This window comes from Euprymna scolopes, chromosome 22, assembly GCF_053919585.1.
Source record: "Euprymna scolopes isolate OS-2025 chromosome 22, ASM5391958v1, whole genome shotgun sequence".
In the NCBI taxonomy this organism is placed as follows: Eukaryota; Metazoa; Mollusca; class Cephalopoda; order Sepiida; family Sepiolidae; genus Euprymna; species Euprymna scolopes.
Window position 1 is genome coordinate 21,080,465 of NC_136503.1, and position 23,557 is coordinate 21,104,021.

Genomic DNA, 23,557 nt, shown 5'->3' on the forward strand with positions numbered 1-23,557 from the left:
CATATCAGAGTATATTTTACGATTGGGCAACGCCGAGCGCCCTGCTAGTTACATGTAATTTCAAAAAGAAATAGAACAACGTTCATCGTTTCATCCTCACGCCCGATTGCGCAGACTTCCCCCCACTTACGCCCTCCCTCTTTTAAAATGAGCTGTCAAAAAAACATCAAACAATCAACCTATTGACAATTAGACCCCAACAAATTTTCACACATCTGAACTTGTCCCCTATTCAATCCGTGATTTTAGCCTCGTTCCCATTCATTCAGAAATACTGCTATTTCCTCTTCCACTTAACCTCCAGTAACTTTTAACCGCTCAATATCAGGCACCCCTTTATCTCACGCCCCAAATATTTCGTTTGTACGAAATGTTATAAAACTTTTAGTTTTTGCTGCTTCAGAATTTTCTTTGAATGAAAAACGTATGAAATATTATTAGTCATCCGACAATGATTTGGTTTGGAGGTCATCCACATTTGAATTCAGTTTATCAATACACGCACGCACGCACGCACACAGACACACACACAGACACACACACACACATGTGTATTTGAATACTTCGACCAGCAGTAATTATCACTTTCTACACTTTCTGATGATTGTCTAAGCATGAAATACTAGTTTTTGTACGTAAAATGATATACAGTTTAACCCAGATATAAGAGACTCCTTCTCGGGTCCCTACAACGACCTTATATCCAGGTTACATTGTACATTAATACAGGCTCTAATTTGGGACCAGAAAAAATCTCTCTTATATCTATTTTTCTTACATCCGTGTTACACTTATACATACATACATACATACATACATACATACATACATATATATATATATATATATATATATATATATATATATATATAAAGCTGAATGTCTGTGTGTGTGTGTGTCTGGTAACGAATAGGCTCCTATATGGATGACTATTTTAAAAAAAACTGATTACATATAATGATAGAAGATGTATCGAGACACAGGAATGGGTATGCTTGATCTGGCAGAACGGTGGTTCGTTAAAATTGTGAGGTGTGCGTTCGCGCCTGGTCCACAAAGTATGGAAATAAAAAATTAAAAAAAAAAAAACGTTTACAAGTGTTTTTGATATAGATGTACATAATGATACTTTGATAAGTATGTTTTAACTTAAATAGAGATGGTATAATAAAACTGTGGGGTCTGCGTTCGCGCCTGGCCTCCATAGAATGGAAATAGGCACAAACTTTAATAAAGTTTCATATCTATCTGCGTAAGTATACTTTGATAATTATGTTTCAGTTTGAAGAAATATGATATAATAAAATTATGGGGTGTTCGTTCGCGCCTGACCTCCATAGAATGGAAATATGTCACAAAGTTTAACAAGTTTTTTTTTAATATAGAGCCACAGAATATTGTCATAAGTGTTTCAGTGTGAACAGGTATGGTATAATAAATTATGGGGTTCATCTATTTTATTTTTACTTTCATAATATTTTGCTTTGGTTTTGATACCCCTAAATTCGAAGCTAACTGTTTACAACCCTTCCTTTTCATAACCTATCATACTTTTATAAATCAGAGTTCATTTTCTGTAGGCTGTGTTTGAACCCAGTCAACGACGGGTACTTTTGCTATTATATATATATATATATATATATATATATATATATATATATATATATATATATGTATATTAGGAGGTATATTTGGAAAAAAAACAGGTAAATAAATATATATATATATATATATATATTTTAGGAGGTATATTTGAAAAAAAAAACAGGTAAAAAGTGTTCAATACGTGGACAGAGGTAAATATGACTTTATTTTATTAACCTCGAGGATTTTCAATTAAATCATTACAAATTGTTTCAATAGACAGGACAATCAGAAATCCTGTCCATCTCAGATAATAATTAGATCAGATGGACAGGATATTATGAGATTGACAGCTTTTTTTTATTGTCCTGCCTATTGAAACAATTTGTAATGATTTGAGTAAAAATTCCCGAGTTTGATAGAATAAAACATCTCTCTCTCTTTCTCTCTCTCTCTCTCTCTCTCTCTCTCTCTCTCTCTCTCTCTCCATATTCACCTAAACAACATCAATGATTATTATCTATTATACATGTTTAGATATACGAAACTTGAAAAATAAAAATAAAGAAAAAATAAAAACCTATTTTAAATTTCCGGTTGTATTAAATTATATATTAAACTAAACATATATATATATATATATATATATATATATATATATATATATATATATATATATATATGTTAAGATTAATAAATAATTTAATACCACCGGAAAAGATTAATATATAATTTAATACAACCGTATGCAAAATGCATAAGAAAAGTAAAATATAATAAATAAAAAAAAACTAATCTAAAGCAACACGTTAAATAAAAATAGAAAAAGGTATTCCAAGAACGCATATATTAACATAACGCAAACAAAGGCGAGTCATCTTTATACAGAATGGAACAAAAGAAGTCGAATTTTGTGAGAGAAAAGCCCTGGCATTGACTAATGAAAACATTACTCTGTGGGGAAGAATAACAATGAAACTGGTTGGTTAGCTTGCTAGACTAAACGCCACGTGCATATAAAAAATTCGGTGACATGCATTCCATGCATTTCAGTCTGGCGATTTACTACAGAGAGGAAATGCATCGTTTAATTGCCATAAATATATTTTTATGAACTTAGTGAGATTCGAATGCTGATTAATCCTAAACGATGAAACATGTGACCATTGATAAGTAAACTTAAAAATGCATATTAAATTGGTGCAGTGTAAATTATTCCTTTTTAGTATTAAGGTAAAAATGTTCTTTTGTATAAAGAATTGAATTTGTTTAAAAGTATCGCAAACAAAAATAAACAAATAAATGACATCTATAAACACACGGTACATTCTAGCACTAGCTCGAGTTATCTCAGTAGGCCTAGTTTTTTTTTTATCTAGGTTCAGGCAATCTGATGAGTCGTAAACGGCGAAACACGTGTCCATGGATAATTAAATTAAAAAAAAAAACATAATTTATTCTTTATATCTTAGCTCCCCCTCCACTACACCACACTCTCGGCAATTCATAAATTTAACTTAGAGAGGGAAAACTGTCAGCTCTACCAATAATCGTTTAGCAGTCACGGTCAACAAGGTGCTTCCTCTAAAGCGAGGCACATTAAAACAAACAAATAAAATAACAACAAAAATGCGTTTTTTTTCCTTCTATTTTTTAAAATAAATATATCAACATAGCAACAGCTGCTACATCTTTTTTTTTCACACGTGATAAAAACTAAGAAAGATATTTATTTTGTGTTATTTTATTTGTAAAGCTTTGGCTTTAGCATTGCTAAACTTTCATTAAAGACCCGGCGAGTGTACGAGGTTGAAATAGTCTCCGAAGACAACTACGATTAGTAATTAAAAATTAAATTATACGAAATACTGTTAGCAACTCATCCAATATATATAACATATATTAGGTGGGTTTTAACAGTATTTTATATATATATATATATATATATATATATATATATATATATATATATATATATATATATATATATATATATATATATATATATATATTCATATCAATTTTCACCCCAAACAAGGCACAGTGCCACTGCCACTTTGGAGTAGGGGGCTATTATCAGGGACATAAGTTGCAGGGGTATTATGAAGGGAGGTGAGTGATAAGATTTCTGTTCACATTACACTTGAACTTCCGCATGTCAGTACAGTTGGGAAAGCAGAATCCCGGAAGTAAGTTTCAAAGTCTAGCAGTTCTAGGGAAGAAACTATTGGAGTAGACGGCTTTCTTACACCTAGGGATCTCTACTGTGCAGGGGTGGGATTTGGCTGCTTGTCGGGTTTGTCGGGTTTGTCGAGGATGTTCACATCGAGGGGGTACAAGTGCTTGTAGTTCGTCAGAGCATTCACCATTAAAGTACTTGTAGAACAGGCAGAGGGATGCAGCATTTCGTCGATGGGACAGTGGCTGAAGCCTAGATGACAGTTCAGAATGTATCAGGTTGGCGAATCTCTTTTGAACCCTAAGTCATTACCAAAACTTTAAATAACATTTTGCTATCAATTTAGAAGAATTATTTTTATTTTTTAGATTATTAATCTGCTTCTGTTATGCTGAGCTTTGGTTCTATACAGTCCGAAAAGATCCACGCTCCCAGGCTTTACCTTCTCTCTTCAAGAATGGGTTAACAGTAGCTCTTCATGTCCAAGTGCCAATTCGCAGTCAATTTTCTGTTTTACACCTAACGCTTTATAATATGTTTTGTAAACCGATTAAACGTTTTTAAAGTGAGTAAAACCACAAAAAACTTCTCAGATAGGTAGAAGAGTAACTTATCTAGCCTTTGATAACGTTTATTTGTTATATATTTGTTTTTACCACTTTTTCATACCTCTGTGAATTGTAAAACAAACCCAGAATTTTTCTCATATCAGTTTGACGAAATATAAGTTTGTATGTCTTTATTTAAGTGCACATTACTCAAGAAGGCTGAATGTAGTTAAAGCTTAGTTGAAGTTGTGGTTGAGAATTTTCCTTAGAATTTTAAATTCTTGTAATTCTGCAACTCAAAAACATAACGATTTTTTAAAAATTCTTTTTACTCTTCTCCATCTCAAACAAGACGCATTAACACTTGGACATGAAGAGCTACTATTTGGAACCATGTTAACCCATTCTTGAAGAGAGAAGGTAAAGCCTGGGAGCGTGGATCTTTTCGGACTGTACAGAATCAAAGCTCAGCATAACAGAAGAAGATTAATAATCTAAAAAAAAAATAATAATTCTTCTAAATTGATAGCAAAATGTTATTTGTTACAAAGAAATCACCACTTATCTAGGCCTGAAGGACACTCGAGAATAAGACTTAATGAGTGTAAAGTGGCCAGTGAAAAAATAGTGTAGTGACTGTTAGTTAATATACGGTATAATCGCGTTGACACTGGTTCTCGTCAGATCACCGAAGTTAAGCAACGTTGAGCCTGGCTAGTACCAGATGAGTGACCATTTGGGAAGTTTAGGCGCTGTATGTGCTTTCTACTTATCTCGGCATTTGTTTCTAGTCGTCCTATACATACACTTCATTTGCTACTGGTATTTAACAATGTCAACCCAGGAGAATTGTGGTTGGCGATTGCGCACCTCCTGCTACAAAAATTTCATGCGGAGACACCCTTTCATGGGTATCCATAGTCTGTCAAAGACTGAAGGAGCCTTGATTGTTAGTGGAGGAAGTTGATTATTTAAGGGAACGACTGGACAAGAACTTGTTTACGCTGGACTTGAAGACTACCATGTTGTGGTTAGCTGGAGAGCAGCTTTGCGATGTAGACTTCCACACACAAGCAGTTCTAGGAAAGAAATTTTGTTCATGGACTTGAGTTTAGATTTAGTTTTGATACTATTGTTAAATAACACAAGATGGAAGTGTTAGTTGTGTTTGATGGCTAATAGTCAAAAGAAAGCATAAGAAATAACTCCTAAACAAACGTTCCAACGGGAAGTGTAAGCTACAACTTGTGCCATCGACCGAAACCACCAAATATCGAATCTGGGACATTTACTGAGTGTTTCATATTCTTATCAAGGGTCAATCAAATGCCGTTTATTCTTTGGGGAGCTTTTGTGAGAAGCAGACCAAACATAAAAAAATATTTTTTGTAAGTAAAAGCGATCTTTTACTAATGTTCTCGTTTCCGTCCCAAGGGAGAAACACAAAAGCAGATGTAGTAATGTACAGAGCAGACACGTGTTTTGTATACTTCAATCAAAGAGAGTTATGTTTTAGTTAAGAAAGATAAAACAAATACGACCGCACTCAGAGAGCGCAGACTCACACCAAGATTCAACACTGTCCATATCGTACTGATCACTGGAATTAAATCGTTATTTAACAACAACCTGTCTTAGCTTTTAAATCAAAGTGTAGTATCTGTTCTTCAGATGTTGTACTTCAATTTCTTGTTCTCTGTCAATGGAGGAGAAATCCTTCACGACTGAGACAATTTTTTATTTTTGTTCCGTTTTTCCACGTTAAAAAAAACGACCCTGGTGTCTAACTCTGTCCTGTGAGGAGGCATTGTAAATAGGAATTCTATGACAACATTGTAACTTCCTTATTATTGAAGGGATTACTTTTTAGTTAGCCTGTTTGGAGTCTAGTTTTTTTTTTTTTCATTTTTTTTTTACTGTTATTTCACCCCAAATAAGGTGCAATGCCACGTTCACATAAGGAGCTACTAATTGGGACCAAATTTACAGGGCTACTATGGAGGGAGTTGAGTAGTGAGATATTTGTTCACATTGCACTTGAATTTCTGCATGTCAATACAGTCAGGGAAACAGGGACCTGCAAGCGAATTCCAGTCTAGCAGTTCAAGGAAAAGACACTATTTGAATGGAAGGATTTCCAGCATCTAAGGATCTTTACAGTGTCCGGGTAGGTTAGTTGGTGGTATATACGTCGAGGACATACAGGTGTGTTGAGTTCCTCAGAGTACATTCCATTAAAATACTTGCAAAACAGGCACAGATATTCAACATTTCAGCGATGGGACAGAGGTTGGGGTTTGGTTACTAGTACAGGACCTATTAGGTTGGCGATTCTTTTTATTTTAACCTTGTCTAATAGGGAGAGACTAATTGGCGGATACACGAGCACAGATGTGGTAACAATACGCGATGTATGATCAAATAGTGGTTTTGTAGAGATACAGGATACTCTCAGGTGTGAGTAACATTCTAGCACCTGTTTTTGCAGCAGCCTTGGCAATGATCTCAATGTATTTGCTCTAATTCATGTTCTCTGTGATTGTTAAGCCGAGGAGCTTGAACGATATACTTCCAGGTAGTGTATCATTAGCCATGGCAATCAATGGTTAGAGGATTGAACGCTGATAATAGAATCTCTTTCAGACTTGGTTTGTTTTGAAGTGATTTTACTTTCGTCTTCCTTTTTTATTATCATGATTAGTCTCTTACATTAAGTGGCTTCATGCTTTGTCTGGATGAACTTTCATAAAAAATAAAATGTTAAATGACATGATCGATACAAATACATTTTAAATGTAATACACGTGTAGATGCTTGTGTTATAAATTGAATCTATTGCAGTTATTTAATGGAATCTATGGCTCTAATGAACTTGTTGCACTTGTGCCTCCTTGACGTACGTATCCCCGACAAATCCACTTAGCAACAAAATCACTCCCCTTCACTTCTTCCTTGATTGTACTCATATGCAGAAGTTTAAATGTAGCATAAACCAACATCTTGTTAATCTTTCCTACGTATGGTCCCAAATAGTAGCCCCTTACGTCCAAGTGGCAATATGCTTTGTTAGGATTGAACGTGAGTAAAAAAATATATATTTTATATCTTAAGGTCAAAAGAGGTTATACATTTCTCTGACATTTGCCAGAAATGTGAATTATCAAAGGTAATAACAACGTTTAAAAATCAATATGTTAAAGGTCAGAGGTTAATATTTTCAGAACCTTATAGTATAAGTATAAAAAAGATTACATTCAATTTGTATCATGAAGGTTTCTTGATTGTTCAAAATTTGAAAAATATCCATGTCGTCCATCGTCTAACTTTTGTTCTTTTAATTTGATTATATGCACACATATCCCTACAAGACCCATGGCCATAAAAAATGATCAGCAATACTTCTAAAAGTAATCGAGTGTTGTTGACATTGGATTTGAAGACGACAATGTTGTAATCTATAGGAAAGTAGATTTGTGGTAATGAGTTTCACACATGGGAAACTCTTAGATAGAAGCTGTGTTTATGAAAATCCCACCAGATACTAAGATCATGAAGCAAGAAATGGAAAGCTATTTTCATTGTGATAGTGAGACGAATTCTTACTGTGAATGACTTACAAAGAGGAACCAGAAATAGGGATTCAGTGGAACTCTTTCTATTTGTTATATTGATAAGTATATATATATATATATATATATATATATATATATATATATATATATATATATATATATATATATATATTTTATATATATATATGTTGTTAAACAGCACAGCATTTTCTTGTTTGACAATTTTCCGTTTTATTTTTTCCAGTTTTCGAATAATCCTTCTTGTGTTATATGTAAAATGGTGTAAAAGTGTTCCGTAGTCTGAGAGCGCTTTCGGCGTTTCCGCCATCGTCAGGCTGGTTATATAAAAAGTCGTTTTAAAATTACGTCGAATGATAAGGTTGTGTTTTAAAATTACATCGTACTATAAGATCGTTTTTGGCTTATGTGGGCTATTTATATACAAATTTATTGGACAGTTTTTTTTAAATTTTTTATATATACATTAACAGAGGCATTTTAAAATATTTTTGCTGGATTCATAATTTATATTGTTTATTTTGGGTTGTCTCACTTTTATATACAATGCCTCCAACACCTTCAGTCTCCTAACGTTAGAGTCTGTTTGTAAAATTTTGGTATTTTCTACCATGATGTTTCTAAATTGAGAATGCTGGCAGCCATGTTTTTTTAAATGTTGCGCGATAGAGCTAGTATCGGAAAGATGAAGCGTTAGTCTACGGGACAACATGTTGGTAGTATGGCCAATGTAAGAGGAACAGTTAGAGATACACTCTCCTATTGGGCAATTAAATTGATAAATTACATTGTTCTTTTCCAACACTTTGTCCGCTTGCGAAATATTGTTATTAATTACGAGATTAGTCGTTTTCCGTTTTTTATAATAGATAATGAACTTCAACCCTCTACCGTTGCTGGGAGATACGTATCGTCGAATTATGTCTTTTAAGACCCTTTCGTCTATGTGATAGTTTTTATGTAACTGGTTACAGTAAAATATATTTATGGGTGACGGATTATTATCCCTTTCCCTACCAGCAGCATGACTTAAATTGTTAATAAACAATTTAATTTCTTTATCCACTAGAAAGTTTGGAAAATGATTATTTATCAGTACATGTTTTATGTTTCTTAATTCTTTGCCCGTTGGATAAGGTTTTTTATTATTGCTACCTTATAACGAAATGGGCATTCACTTCTATAATTTAGGATACATGAATTAAGAGATGTGGGCTTTTTAAACACTGAAGTAATAAATTCATCATTGTTGGAATCAATATAGACGTCTAAAAATGGTATCTTGTTATTTATGTTGAGCTCATAAGTAAAGTTAAGGACGGAGCTAGTTTGAAATGTACATCTTAAATCCTCTATCTCTTTGATATTATCGGCAAGTATAAATACATCATCAACGTATCTAACATAAATGTAAGGCTTTTTTATAGAGTTGAATATTTTATTTTCCAAGTTGGCCATATAAAAATTACTGAAGGTTGGGCCCAGAACAGAACCCATCGCCACGCCGTCTATTTGTGTGTATATATTCCCGAGGTGATCATAGAACGGGACCTCAGTGGTACACATTACTAATATCTTCTTCAAAATCATTGGGTTCATTTTAAGTGGTGGAAGAACTGGATTATTATATATATTATAAATAATAATATTAATTGTCTCGTGTACTGGCACGTTAGTAAACAAACTTTCTACATCTAGTGAGGCAGTTATTTTATTATTAGTTTTTGTGGCATGAAGGATCTGTAAAAATTCGTCTGTGGATTTTACACTATATTTGCAAGGCAAGTATGGTGTAATCAGTTCGTTAATTTTTTTAGTTAACTTGTAAATTGGTGTTGTTACTTGGGAGATAATAGGGCGGAGCGGGTAGTTGGATTTGTGTATTTTTACGTTACCATACAAGTAACTGGGGCTTGTAGTCTCCTTTAATTAGGGGTAGTTTTAAATGGTCTATTGTAGCATTATTGGCTGTGATTAATTTATTGATTTTCGTTTTAGATCGTTGACAGAACTTTTTCTAACTTTCTTAAATTTATTAGGGTCATCTAAAATAGTTTGAAGTTTCTGAAAATACTCGGCTTTATCAAGTATTACATATATGTTGGTTTTATCACCTTTCCTAATAATAAGATTAGGGTGACTTCTAAGTTCGTTCGCGGATTTTTTTATGTTACTGGTTAAGACGGTATTGATTTTCTGAAATCTGTTTTTTATGGCCTCAGCCTTAAGAATATCTTTTATATTTGGGTGTGTGGTGATCATTTGTTCTTTTTCCAGATTAACAATGTTTTCATATAAAAGTTCGATTTCAGCCTTTTTGTTATAATGGTTATAGGTACTGAATAAATGGAAGTTAGGTCCTAGTTCAAGAAATTCTTTTTGGTATTTAGTAAGTTCTTGGTTAGAGAGATTAATGTAGTTTTGTGTGTGTTGGGGGAGTACTATATTACCTTTGTATATGGCGTTGAGTTTCTTTTGTAAGGTTATTTTCTGTGTTGTTTGAAATTGGTTAATGATTTCAGAGAGGCAGTGTTGGATAGAGGAAAATTTTTCGGAGCTAGTCAAATCTTTGAGTTGGTTTTCTAGGTTGTGAGCTTCAGAATTGTGGTGGTTAATATTTTCAAGAGCAATATCAACTTGCCTCTTAATCAAAAAATAAAACGGAAAATTGTCAAACAAGAAAATGCTGTTCTGTTTAACAACATATGCTTAAAGGAGAATATGCTGCCTAAATATACACAATATATATATATATATATATATATATATATACATTTATTACTTTTTTATATATGTATATATATACATTTATTACTTTTATATATATATATATAGATAGATATATATATTACTTTTATTCATCATTTAAAGGATGGATATTGCCACTGAGACGTGAGCGTCTTCTGTATTTAGAGGGAAATTTGAAACGTGTGTAAAATTTATACATTTTATACGAAAATTAGCAGTCAAAAATCCATTCATCCAGCGCGGCCATAGCCGAGATTGAACTCACTACATGAGTACAGTGCAATTCAAATCTTGTCGGTATCTTAATACTTGATGTTTCGCCAGGGCTATGAAGGGTATTTTTTTTTATTGTAACGCCATCACTAGATGGGGTGCCTACCACAGCTTAAGAGAGTCCCATCTACCCTTGAGAGAAGGATGGACCATACCAGTTCCTCAACCTGGTATTTTTACCTTGCGGTACATACAGCGCCTCGCCTCCCCAAATAGTCATCCATCTGGTACTGGCCAGGCTCAACGTTGCTTAACTTCAGTTATCTGGCGAGAACCGGTGGTCAACGTGATTGTGCTGTATAATAATGTATATAATTGCAATAATGCAAAAATGCTACACCTTAAACATCTGTTTGTCTATGCCTCCATATATTTTTCAGATCCTATATACAGGAAAGGCATGAAATCATCCTCTCTTATATTGAATATGGTTAGGAAACATGACACTTTTCAAAAAGTTTGAAATATGCCTGAATTTTGTATATTCGTGCCTTCTCATGAGAACCCAAAATCTCTCGGGGAAGACCCATCCGACCAAGCCATAAATCTATGGCGAACTTCCATTAGCATCATATATTGTCAAAGCAAGGCCTGTTGAGTTTGTAGGTAATTGTTCTTAAGCACAGGTCTCCAAAGTTTTTGAACAGGGGTCAATATTGCTGACCTTTTAGAGCTACGCAGGCCAAAAAAAAAAAAAAAAAATGACCGGGACATGTTTTATACTGTTTTATCCATTAGTTTTACTTTGTAGTGAAAAAAAATGGTCCTCAAAAATCTTAATCATTTTAATCATTTTCTGAACAAAAAGAAAGAACACACACAATTTTCACGCATTCCTATTTTTGAAAAAAATTCATGAATCTTTTATATTTTATATAAGAGCTCAACGGGTCGGATTAAGTATTTTGGCAGATCGCATTTGGCCCACAGGCTGTAGTTTGGAGAACCCTGTACTAGAGCAGCAAATAAAGTTATTACTACTTTTGTGGAACCCTACAACTCACTCCAAAAGTAGAATGGTGGTTTTGTTATGGCAGCCATCTTGGTTGATATTGTCATATGAATAATATATATATATATATATATATATATATATATATATATATATATATATATATATATATATATAAAAGTGAACGTGTCTGTCTGTGTGTCTGTGTGTCTGTCTGTCTGTGTACATTTCCCTACGCAATAACTCTGTCAATTTTTAGTCTATAGACTCGAAATTTGAAATACCGGGTACTGAGATTTGGGAAAATCGATATGACGGGTGTCAGCCAGAAATTTGGCTGTTAAGGGGTCAAATTTCAACGATTTGACCTTTAAGAACTCTACCAAACTCCTCCGACAATTTTGGGTCTACACCCTTGAAATTTTAGATATAGATTCTATGGACATGGATCTAACGTAATAACTTGATTTGAGGCCAAAACAATAAATTTTCAGGGGTCAAAATAGGGGTCAAAGTTTAAAAAATTACCCCCTTTTTTGTGCTCAGCATACACCTCTAAACACCCGGGCAACGCCGGGCACCCATGCTAGTATATAATAAAATAAAAATTACAATTAAATTTACCAAAATGATCCAAGATGGTAAAACTAAAGTATATTGTAAATATTAAAGAATTACTATTTATAAAGTTATCTCAGCAAAATTATTTGCTCCTATATATATATATATATATATATATATATATATATATATATATATATATATATATATATATTTTGTGTACAGAAAGTTGTTAGTTGAGACAGATCATTGGTACCGTCGGTTTCAAGCCCGATAATAAGGCCCGTTTCAGGTATCCTTATCAAGCTCTCTTCAGCCAATATTCGGAGACGAATATTGGCTGAAGAGAGCTTGATAAGGATACCTGAAACGGGCCTTATTATCGGGCTTGAAACCGACGGTACCAATGATCTGTCTCAACTAACAACTTTCTGTACACAAAATATAAGTACGCTCTTAAAATTTGGATTTTCCTTTTAATTGAGCACTCTGCTGGAATTCTTTTTCCAAAAAAAAACTAATCATAATTATATATATATATATATATATATATATATATATATATATATATATATATATATATAAATGAGGTAAGTCACAGATTAGAGATCAAGTGAATTTCCTGTCAGATATTACATTGAGGTAATACTTTCAGGATGATCCTAGTATGGGACAACCAAATATTCTGGATATATCAGATTACTCGATCACCTCTGAGTTGTCCTTTGGATCACTACTCGTCCGACCTGGCAATAATATCCCGGAAACTATTGAATTCATTCTGATATTGGACTGTCCAGGTTGTATGTAATCCTTTTTTCTATGACTCTTATTCACCATTCAAATAATATTTTCAATATATGTGCTGAAAAGCAAATTATTTGTTTATTCATAGCTGAACATTTTGCTAATTGCATTTCATTTCCTCTGATATCATGAGCCATTATTGGAAATCTATGGATTAAGGAAATAAATATAATTTTTCTCCATATATTCCTTCCTTCAAACAATAAATTCTTAACTTAAATATATTGGTATATATTTTAATCTACAGAATTTAACTTTTAATCATTAAAGCTATATATATATATATATATATATATATATATATATATATATATATATATATATATATATATACCTATTTATGTAGAAATATATTTTCTTCTAATATATACTAACCCTTATTTAAGAAGATAAATGTAATTAAAGAGCAATATAGTGAATAAATGACAAAAACGTATTGATATTATTTTCACACATAAATCAGAATTAATAAATTTACTAATTATTAAATAGAACATTTTGGTAGAAGATTCATAAATTAATAGAGAATGTAAGTACGAATAGTTGGATCTAGTGACTTTATTTTTAAAATTCAAAATGGCGTAATGGAAACATATTAAGGGTATTTGCAACTTCTCTTCCAGTTTTCAGATTTTAATCATGTCAAATCACACTTTATTTCCTTTTGACGGATTGATTGTTGCTACTTCTTCTGATGAGTTAAGGGCATAATAGATTCACTGATTGATATAATAATTAAGTGATTGATTTTGCGCTACGAAACAGATAACGTCAAGAACTCTAAATATCAACTGAATTAAAGGAATAAATTATGAGATGGTCAACATCATGAATTTTGGAATATAGTTTTTTGTCATTTATCCACTATATATATATATATATATATATATATATATATATATATATATATATATATATATAGTAATTTATAAAATATATATGGCGATTAATTAAGCTACACTGGATATTCTGCGTTTCATCCAACTATAGGATTCGTCAGGCTTATGCGCGAATTCTGTCGTTGCTTCTTGTTTTTATATATGTTGAGGATTTCTAGTTGGCCAATCAGCTTTCTAGTATCAACCGCGCCCCTTCCTATCAGCCAATGGGCATGCATTTTATCAAACAAAGGATCTGTTTTAGAACTAGGTTAGTGGTTTTTGGTGGCCGTTCTCCTTTTTTTATACATATAAATATACCTATGTGTACACAATAATGCACATATATATACATATATACATATATATATATATATATATATATATATATATATATATATATATATAGATAGATAGATATATGTGTGTGATCGTTTATGTATATTCATGTTTATTTAATTTATTTATTTGTTTGTTTTCTATTGTTATTGTTAGTTTTAAAGATCCTTTGTTTGATAAAATGCATTCCCATTGGCTGATAGGAAGGGGCGCGGTTGATACTAGAAAGCTGATTGGCCAACTAGAAATCCTCAACATATATAAAAACAAGAAGTAACGACAAAATTCGCGCATAAGCCTGACGAATCCTATAGTTGGATGAAACGCAGAATATTCAGTGTAGCTTAATCGCTATATATATTTTATAAATTACGAACTAGCTCTACCTACGTATTGAGCACTTTTGAAGTAAATACTTAAAGTTTACGCATAAATCTATACTTTCGTATATTAAATTTATGTGAATAAATGAAGTAGTTATATATATATATATATATATATATATATATATATATATATATATATTTCAAGTAAAAAGAACTCATCGTTTGTACTGAGGATCCGTGGCGCAATGGATAAAAGTTTAAAGTTATAATCAGTTCTCCAGAAAAACCGACGTTTTAATTCTCAGTTCGTGCAATCCTAAGATATATAAGAATATGATTACGAATTACTTAATATCATGTTAGAGTGAAAGGCAACACAAGCTACAATGCCGGCAAAAAGAAAGTCAGCTGTAGTAATTTTTTTCAAAAACTGCAAATTTAAGCAAAATTTAATGTAACCATTTAAACAACCTATCTCTCATTTGATTTGCCTTTTATTTCTCTATCATTTTACCTGTTCATATTTGACTTTTAATTGAAATATTCTAGTGTTCAAGTCAATTTAAACAAATAACTTCAAACTGAGGAGGCAAAAAGAAAATTCGCTTAAAACCAGCTTAAATTATCGCCCGTAAATCAGTTTAAAATATCCTAACAGACAACAAAGCATCACTAATCGTTGTTGTTCCAGGTTATACAACGTAACATTTAGTCTATATGCCACAACTTTCTTTTAGTGATCGTCATTAATCTCCACCTGTCTGGTTTATCCAATCGAGAAATCGGCAGCAGATTGAACTGTGATGAGAAAAGGGCACAAAAGACTGTGCAAACGCACCAAAACACCGACAGTGTTAGTGATGCTTCTAAATCTGGTCGTACTAAAGTTAATTCTAACAGGGAAGACAATGCTATAAAGATCCGCAGCCTAAGAAAGAGATTTGAAACGGCTCCCCAAATCTAACAAGAGTGCAATCTTGTTAAAAAGTGTTCTCTTTCTACTGTCAAGAACAGATTAAAGGAATTTAATTTGCAAGACGCAAGCCAATGATTTCTGTAAAGAATAAAAAGCGCCGTCTGGACTTCGTCAGATGCAATGTAGATCACGACTCTTCATATTGGTCGAAAGTGCTTTTTAGCGACGAAAGCAAGTTCAATCGGCTAGGCAATGATGGTAGGCAGTACGTTCGTTAGAGGAAAGATGAAGAATTTAATCCTAGGTGCTCAGTTTCAATGTTGCAAGGTGGTGGAGGTTCAGTTTTGCGGTGGGGCATTATTAGTACCAATGGTCCAGGGCCTATAGTTCGCTTTCAAGGTTGAATTAATTCGACCAAGTACATTAAAATGTTGACTGAGCATTTTCTACCCTACTTTGGTCGGAATTTAGATGATAATCCCATCTTCATGCAGGATAATGCTCTCATTCACACAGCTAGCAATGTCAAGAGGTTCCTGGAAGAGCATGATATTCCATGTTTGGATTGTCCTGCACAATCTCCAGACCTCAATGCTATCGAAAACGTATAACATTACATCAAGCAACAGCTATGCAATGATAAAATTTCAAATTTGGAAGAACACTCGACAAAAATTAAAGAAAAGTGGGATGCCCTTCCCCCGGAGTATTGCTGCAGTCTGATTGAAGGAATTCCCAAAAGATTGTAGGCTGTCAAATTGCAGAAAGACTATGCTATTAAATATTAATTAGTTCATTGTGTTCCTGTTGTATTTGTGTTGTATTAAAGACCTAAAGTTACATTTAAATAACAATTTTCCATTGTGCGGACTACACAAGAAAATCTGAAAAAGTCCGTGTGATCCAAAGTCGTACATAAATAAATTATACCTCCATTATATCACAATATTTATAGCAATTGACAAACGAAAATGACAAAGATACTTTGAATGATTAGAAATCCTAAAATAACCAATATTATCCAGTAAACATTTAAGGTCTCAGCCAGAGAAAGAAAGCCAGAAAAAAAATCTGTATAAGCGAAAAATTTTTTTTATGTCAATGTGTTTGTTATTTACTAGCAGGCCGTGTGGCGTTGTTTGGTCGTAGAATACGCTTCAATATGATATTTTAATTTATGCCGATTTCATATTTATTATTATAAAGCAAATTCTCTATTGATTATTATATTGTATTAAATATATATAGTAATGATTTTAAAAGTTAAAAGAAAAATGACTTTGGCGCGATCAGCTGGAATCAGCATCAAAATATTAAGCCTTCGTCGTTATTTAGCGCTTCAGCTTTCATTGTAACCGTATGAGCTATCGCCAGATGGATAAAAAAGACTACAATTTAAACAACCTTATGCAAACATGGCCAGAAGAGTCAATTTACTTTTGCCAAGTTTAACCGTGTGTTTTTTTTCAATTTGGATCCGTTAGCAGCTATTTTTACAGGCTGAAAACCGAACCGAAAGTGTTCCCGATGTCCAAATATCCTAGATATCAAGTTTTAAGTCTGTAGACCAAATATTCAGAGAAGAGTCTGGTAGAGACGTTTCACACACACCGTCACTCGGTCACTTTTATACATAATATATATATATATATATATATATATATATATATATATATATATATATATATATATATATGAAATAAAATGGAGGTGGCAGGACCTGGATACTCAACGTTTCGCCCGATTTATGCGGGCTTCTTCAAGAGGGATGGTCATTGACGAGAGAGTCGGAGGATTGGGGCTATATATAATGATGGGGGAGAGCAGCGTGTTTTCCTTATGTAAATTAGATGTCATATATACATGTATATACATTTTATGAGAGAAAAACTAAATTAGAGTAAACTAGTGTGGTGGATTACGTCTAAAAGATAAAATATCGTAGAGATTAAAAAAAAAATTGTGTTTGGAAATATAGCGGTGATAGATTAAATAAATAAAATGACATGAGATTACGAAAAGAATCTTTTTTTAAATTAGAAATAATTGAATTGGGATAAAATAGCGCAGTTATTTAAAAGATGGTGTCTAAAAATAAGAATAGGTGATAAAATGGAGTCTAAAAATAGATAATGATAAAATGCACCTCCATTTTATTTCATATTGTCGGATGTAATCCAGCTCAACAATCATATATATATATATATATATATATATATATATATATATATATATATATATAAAGCTGAACGTCTGCGTGTGTGTGTCTGGTCACGAATAGGCTCCTATATGGTTGACTATTATAGAAAACTGACCACATATAATGATAGGAGATGTATCGAGACACAGGAATGGGTATGTTTGATCTGGCATAATGATGATTCATTAAAATTGTGGGGTCTGCGTACGCGCCTGGTCCACAAACTATGGAAATAAAAAATAAAAAAATAAAAAAAACGTTTACAAGTGTTTTTGATATAGATGTACATAAGAATACTTTGATAAGTGTGTTTTCACTTAAATAGGGATGGTATAATAAAATTGTGGGATCTGCGTTCGCGCCTGGCCTACATAGAATGGAAATAGGTACAAACTTTAATAAAGACTTTTCATAGCTATCTGCGTAAGTATACTTTGATAATTATGCTTCAGTTTGAAGAAATATGGTATAATAAAATTATGGAGGGTTCGTTCGCGCCTGACCTCCATAGAATGGAAATATGTCACAAAGTTTAACAAATTTTTTTTAATATAGATCCACAGAATATTGTGATAAGTCTTTCAGTGTGAACAGGTATGGTATAATAAATAATGGGGTTTATCTATTTTATTTTTACTTTCATAATATTTTGCTTGTGTTTGGATACCCCCGAATTCGAAGCTAACTTTCATAAATCAGAGTCCATTTTCTGTAGGCTGTTTTTGAACCCAGTCAACGACGAGTACTTTTGCTAGTATATATATATATAAATGTCGATGTTCTAGCATGTTTTCATTCTAAATTCTTTGCAATTATGCACACTGTAGAAAGTATACATAACATGAATTAAGCGTAATAGTTAAATGAAACCAATTATCTAATGTAAAAACATAAAAAATGGATATCTAATTAATGGGCGCTCGTTTGTTAAAGGAATATGCAAATTAGTTTATTTCATTAAGTTGCTCGCATATCTATGGCCGAGTATATTAATAAGTTCGTTTTAATAATTTTTAAATAGAAAAAAAGTAGACTTTTAATACCAATGTCAGTGTTTCGTTTTTAGATAAATACGACATCAGTTGAAATTTACCCGCCATTTTGTTTTGCTTCGGCTTATTCACGTAATGGTGACAAATTTCAAGCTTGCTTTTTTCAATTGTACATGCATAATACTAACTAGATTTTAAATAGAAATAATATCTTTTTTAGTAAAATATAACAAAAACAGCAGCATAAAATCATTTGTAGTCTACACAGAATTCTTTCTTGCGTTTTTCTCTGACCGTAACATTTAACGTTTACCTGTTCCTAACCCTTATCTTCGAGTTACTCTTGGCCTTAATAAGTGGTGGCTTACCAGTAAGCAAACGAGTTACAATTAGGAATCAGTGAAAGTTTTGGATAAAAATATATCACGAACATCGAAGTATTCAAACTCACGATTTAGCCTCCTTTAATTTTCTTTTTTTATCAAAGTGCACCCGTATTCATTCGTGGCATGTTTTACGATTTGTGCAATAAAAATGTCTTTATCAAAAATACAGAATACAGATAAATCAGTTTACTTTAGCGGTGTGTGGCAGGGTCAGAGTTAGCGCTACCTACCTCAGTCTGCTAAAGAAGTCGGTTAAGTTAAGAGTTTCCAGCACAAATTTAAAGAAGAAAAAAAAACATAGCAGGTGGCCCAACATGTGGAGCAGAAGGCAAACCTAAACGTGAAATTAAGCCAAAGTAATTTTTGGTTATTTATGACTTGAATAGATTTTTTTAAACAGAAATATCTCTGCAGGAGAGACTAATACCTTACAAGAACAAAGAAAATCCATAAAAATAAAAGCGAATTTGTCTGGTGTTTATTTGCCCGTGTCTTTTAAAATTACTATTGATATTACTATCAATGTTTCAGGTTGTGACGGAAGTTCTATTAGGACTTTTAACTCTTTATGACCGTGTCGAACTAATTGCTTCAGTCGTAAATAAATGAATATAGGCATAACTAAAGTGGGAATTGTACGTATTAGTTCTGGGCAGGAGCTGCTAAAAACAGCCTATCCTGCCTTGACAGAGTACAAAAATAGACTTCGTGGCTTAGTGGGCGATGCCCTTTTCTCTACCCTGCAACCTCTCTCCCACAGAAGAGACGTTGCGAGCCTATCCTTGTTTTATCGTTATTTCCACGGCAGGTGCTCGTCTGAACTCCAATCTCTGGTCCCCCCTCGCCAATCTTTCACGAAAAACACCCGTCTAGCTGAATCCACTGTGAAAAATTTCCCCCACTCTTTATCTGTGCCTAAATCAAAACGGGGATTCCATGAACAAAGCTTCTTTCTGAGAACTGCACGCCTGTGGAACTCTGTTCCGTCTGCCTGCTTCCCACCTGACTACAACTTGGATGTCTTCAAGTCCAACGTAAACAAATTCCTAATGAACCGCCCCCTTAAGTAAACACTTCATCAAATCTCCACACTAACGTACTGTACTTGCAATAACCCTTATCCCTAAGTGGCTTCCGGGCCTTGATAATGGTGACCACCGTGTAAAAAAAAAAGAAGTTCAGTATCTGAGTAGATGCCAGATACCTCCAGACTACAACTGTCCATTACTTACATTCAGTCTATCGCCATCTGTCTCAGAGACTGGAGGATTCGGTTTGTTGTCCTAAAAACACCTTTTTAAGCAGTATCAATAATAAAGGTAAGTTTACAAAATGCAAAACTTCTCAGTGGTAGTTTAACTATTAGACTTCATAATTTTTCCAGTTTAAAGACAATCATATTACCCTTTAAACTAACTAAAATTAACAATAAATATTTTTTTAATCATCTACATCATAATTCAGGTCATAAAAGGTTAAAATTACAATAGATATTACAATCAACGTTTCAGTTTGTAACGAAAATTCTATTAAGTGTTTTAAACAGCAATAAAACAACACAAAACCTAATGTCAGATTCATTGAATTGTTAATATAATAGATGTAATAAAAAAAAAGAATCAGAACTCTTTCTCACCAACGCCGCAATTTCTATTAACTCCTCTTAACTTAAAACGTAATTCTCAACGTCTATGCTCTCTCTCTCTCTCTCTCTCTCTCTCTCTTTCTCCCGGCTGTCAAAAATGCGACGTGTGTTCTCTCCAATTTGTCCGCCTTATAGCTGCTATTCTCCTCATATGCAAATTAATGCCATATATTTTTTGTCATTTCACCCCAACAAGGGACAAGGCTACTTAGTCGTGAGGGGCTACTATTTGGAACTAGATTTGCAGGATTACTATTTCTAGAGTTGGGCAGCGAGATGTTTGTTCACATTACATTTAAATTTTTGCATGTCAGTACAGTTAGGGAAGCAGGAGCCCGGGAGCGAAATTTCAAAGTGAAGCAGTCCAAGGGAAAAAAGCTTTACGGCATCCAGGGATCTCTACAGAGTGGGGGTAGGATTTTGCTGCTTGCCGGGTTCGTCGAGGGTATTGCTGTCGAGGGAGTACTAATGCTCGGAGTTTGTCAGAGCACTTGCCATTGAAGTACTTGTAAAACAGGCACAAGGATGCCACATTTCAGCGATGGGACAGAGGTATGAGTTTATATATGTATGCAAAGAATTCGTCTACAAACGTTTTTCTTTTAATTTTTTTCGTCCAACATCTCGTCACCTGACAGGCGAAACAGGGGTCCTTCTCTTTGTGTGAAAGGTATCTTCAATTAAATCTTTTTCTATGTTCTCTTTCCATCTGTAGATAAGTTTTTGGAATGACAATTTCGAAAAAATCTCTAATGTTTTCAACTGAAAAACCTGATGAATTTTATAAATATGTGACTAAAACGCTTATTGATAAATCGAATGAGATGTTAGAAATGTGTGGTAACTACATTAATTTATGAATACTCTTGATATTGGCTTTATATTTTTGTATTTTGTTGTACCTTTTGGGGCATCTCTTTTTCAAGTTAATAACATAATATCAGCTATGAAAAGTTTCACAAAATATATAATATGAATATACTGAACAAATTATGCTATTTCATCAAATAGATCCCAAAACTGTGAATTAAGAATTTTTCATTATTTTTGGATTCGTAAATTTTATTCTAAAGAAGATGGTTTAGGCCATGCGTCATGCTAATAAAACGATAGTCAAGTGGTTAACGACACGAACTGACGATCTGGGTGTTTGAAGTTCGAATCCAGTCTGTTCCACAAAATCAATTTCAGAATGTTGGCAACCTTCACGTTGTTTTTCTGGTAAATATCCCATGTCTTTCAAGAAAGAATTCTGACTAGAAAACTATCGGGAACTCAATGCTAACAATAGAATCTTTTTATGATGATGAATGCGATAAGAATGGGAATAAGCACCAAACCTAGGAGCCTTCCAGGTCAAGAAACAAACTTTATTAATAATGTCACTACTACTAATATTACTATTGCTACTCTTGCAAGATTATATATGGCACATTGCAATTCAAGTGACGATAATCTTTTCTTTTTTTTTTTTTTTTTTTTTAAATATATAAGGAAACATAAATGTTTTATTTATTTTCCTGTATGGGTAACTTCCCTTTGATTTGGTTCGTTTGCAGGGGATTTCAGTAATTTGCTTCACATGAAAACATTTTTGCTTAAATAATCAGAGATGATGATGATGATGATTATGATGGTGATGCTGATGCTGATGATGAATAAGGTCGTAACTGACGACCTGATTGTGTCAAGTTCAAATCCAATTGATTCCCTAGCACCACTTCTGTTAACGACCTTTATGATGTCCCTCCTGTAAGTACATGTCTCTAGAAACCAATAGTAACAATACTAATTGAATCGAAAAAAAAAAAAAAACCAACAAAAAAACAAAAAAAAGTACTAATTTGTACGAATTTGTAAATATTGACTTGTAAAAAGAAAGAAAAACATTCGGTGCTTTAGCAGAATAGTGATGCTCTAAATCAACGCATTTCAGGTGAAAACATGATTACGCATTTATGTGTTATGTCAAAATTAGTATAAATTTTAAAAAATCATGGAAAATAATCCAATAAAAAGATAATTATAAATAAAAATAAAACTGATCGAGTTTATCGATTTATAGAGTTATATCGTATGTCTTAATGTTGAAGAGTTCTCAAGATCCAGGGGAGAAAACTGCAATCAGTCATTTTTATTAAATAATTATAATTTTGCCATTTTTAACACACAAAATGGCAATATGTATTCACGGATAATTTTTTTTGTAAAACTATTTCTAGCACGTCTACGAGATCATTTTTCACAATCTTTGGAATATATCTAATTTTGACATGACACATAAGTACGTAATAATGTTATAACCTGAACTGCATTGATTTAAAACATCACTAATCTTCACAAGCACGGTCATTTCTGCTTTATTTTCAACTCTCACACGTTTTATTATAAAAATACAAAAAAAAAAACCCAAAATTGATGGATCTAGATATTGTAGGATGTTATTTTTCTTTTTTTTCACAGAAATCGCTTCAGACTAGACGTGAAGCCACTTTATGTAAAGAGTTAACAAGAATGGAAAATTATTATCGCAAAAACAGAAGATGCCTTGGCCTTAGTCTTGAAAAGGAGGGAAACAGTTAACAGGAAGAGAGTTTCACAAACTTGTAGTTCTTGGAAAGAAGCTACTGGAA

General features: G+C 32.9%; 1 protein-coding gene and 1 pseudogene across 1 annotated transcript in view; one reads left to right on the forward strand and one right to left on the reverse strand.

Annotated features, from left to right (window-relative positions):
- LOC145243916 (uncharacterized) overlaps positions 1-23,557 on the reverse strand; it is a 271,687-nt gene that overhangs the window by 57,986 nt on the left and 190,144 nt on the right. The window lies entirely within an intron of this gene.
- Positions 4,958-5,072, forward strand: LOC145244040 (5S ribosomal RNA; annotated as a pseudogene).